This window comes from Merops nubicus, unplaced genomic scaffold (genome assembly GCF_000691845.1).
Source record: "Merops nubicus isolate BGI_N331 unplaced genomic scaffold, ASM69184v1 scaffold45156, whole genome shotgun sequence".
NCBI classification, from domain to species: domain Eukaryota; kingdom Metazoa; phylum Chordata; class Aves; order Coraciiformes; family Meropidae; genus Merops; species Merops nubicus.
Window position 1 is genome coordinate 20,816 of NW_008615205.1, and position 2,721 is coordinate 23,536.

The following is a 2,721-nucleotide window of genomic DNA, read 5'->3' on the forward strand; positions in this document are numbered from 1 at the left end:
ACATTGGTGAGGATCCAGCCCTATTGATACCAGGCTGGACTTTCTCCAGAGGTGATTTATTGTCATACTACTTACAGAATCATGCTGCAAAATTAATACAAAAAGTCCACATCCACCCGCAGACATGCACGCTCCAATGTGCCCATGCAGGTAAGGATCCTGGATGAGCTTTCCAAAGACTGTTACTGCCCCATTTCAGTAAGCAAACATTTAATTTCTGTGTCTTGCAAGAGATCCCCATTGGAAAAAAACACAGGTGAGTTGCTATTTGCTTTAAGAGGTTTTGAAATTTACATGTAATTGAGGACTTGATTTGCAACTTTCACTTAAAACATAGGGTGGGTTTTTTTTTTCCCCCATTTCTCCCTTGCTGTTCTACTACAGCTAAAATTTGGCATTACTAGCAAACTGGAACTAATCCATAATTTCAAGATGTATGTTGGTTTCCAGCAATGTGGCCTGGGCCACTGTCGTAAGTTTCCAAATCATTTATATATAATTTGATCCTGTTTGGTAAAATATTTGAACTTAGTTGTATGTGATATATATCAGTGTACGAAATCATCTGCTTGTTTCTTGTCTTTGTTCTAGCATAGTTACAGAGCAGTAAGTGATTTAGTGGTACTGCAAACCTGAACTGAGTAATAATGCATAACCTGGCATACTGTATGTGGGATTTTATCTGTTCCGAATCGAGAAAATAGGCTATAAGTCACAAATTTCCATGGATACCTTTCAAAGTTTAAATGATAAATTTCCAAATTAAATTTTCATGTGATATAGTCTCACATTAATATTGAAATGTTAAAATGGAAGGTTTTTTTTTTTCTGCCACACAGGATCTTACGGCATTATGGAGCTTAAAAATCACAGTAGGTGGAAATTCTTTATACATTGTATAAGAAGAGTGAGAAAGACTTAAAGGGCTTTTAGTGAGGTGACAGTCTGCGAATTTAAGCTGGTATGTGGCATGATAATAAACTGCAACTGTTTTGGGACTTCTTGATCCTGACTTGGCCGGTGTTTACAGAGGTGATCTATGTTGCTAATGTTTAAGCAATAATTATTCTAAGCAGAGTATTTCCTCTGGATTGATGACTAGCCGGGTGGAGTTGAAAGCTCTGGGGCATTAACCCTGAAAATATCCTCCAAAGAAAATGATGGGCTAAGGCTGTTGCTAGTAGTGTAAATGGAAAGGACAAATGGGAAGGAATGAAAAAAGCTATAGATGAGGTAGAAAAGCTTTAATAAAGAAGTAGTTATCTTACATACTGGCTGACAAAATGGCTTAAATTACTTTCCAAATTTCCGTTCCGTCATAACGAAATGCTACTTTGTGGATTTGTATAAAATGTTGGGTTTTTTTGTTTTTGTTTTTGTTTTTTCTGTGGATAGTAAAGGAGAATTTGAATTGTGTTAGTGACTATCATAAGGGAGTCAACATACGGTCACTGACTACAACAGCAATGGCTATTTCATTTTTAAGATAGTACCTACTGGCTGAACTTAAAAAAGATTCTGGGTATTGAAAACCTAGAAAAACCAAAGTGTGGATCTTAACTGCTCTAGTTATAAACAGATGTCCTGTAAATGGCAGGGTGCTATTTGTAGAGGTTTTACTTTGTTTTGGTAGCCAGAGAAATTTCTTTTAAAAGCTTGGGAGAAAAGTCTTAAATGAATTCTCAGAGTACTGCTGCAAGAAGGTAAATGTATCTCAAAATTAAACCATTAATGGACTACATATTTAATAAGCTGCATGACTGCTCACCTCATCTTTCCTGAAATTGTGCTCCCAGGTTGCACATGCACACCAGCTAAGCTGTATGATCACAGCACTGCCCAGCTCAAGGTTTATAACCATTAAAGGCAGCAATGTGTTAACACTGGAGATCTTCAGGTTCCTCCTGTGCGTTGCTTGGGAACTTTATTTTTTTTTTTTTTTCTGGAAGTCTCACACTTTCCCACTTTTTTTTTTTTTTTTTTTTTTTCCCTACCCTGAAATTATGATGTTATCTTTGCCAGGCTCCACCTAATGACTGGCTTCCAAAATTTCTGAGCTTTCTCAGAAATAATACAGAAAGTTAACTGCTATCACATCAGCCTTTAATGTCTCAAGTATAAATCATAATCAAAAGGAGAAATTGCTGCATTGAAACTGTGCACCCATTTTAAACAGTTTGTATGCAGATATTTACCTAAATACTGGCATAAATAAATATATATAGAAACCTTTTTTTTCTTTAAATTTCTACGAGATTTACTTGTTTCATGCCTGGTACTGGAAGTAGTTATATTTGGGAGCATTTAAGCCTTCAGGCTCAATTTAATATTTATAATTGGTTAAAAAAAAAGTACTGGTATTTCAGGGTTTGGGAAAATAAACGCTTTAAATCATTGTAAATAGGGTTCAAAGACAGATTAATGTTTTGATTGCAAGTAAAACGGTATTCTCTCTGTGGACAATATTGCCTTAGCATGAAGAAAGCGAAGTGAACACATTACGCTCTACTTTGTTTTACTAGTCCTGGTTTATCACGGTAGACGTAGACATTTCCTAATTTAATTAGCTGTTGCTGATGTCCTCATTACTCTGTTTCCGCAGCACTTCTGAGGAGCCACAAACAAAAGGTTAAGTGGTCTATCAGATTAATTTACCGGCCGGCGCTGGGCGCGGGGTCCGCGGAGCGGGCGGAGGGGCGCAAACGAACCCGTCCCGTGGCC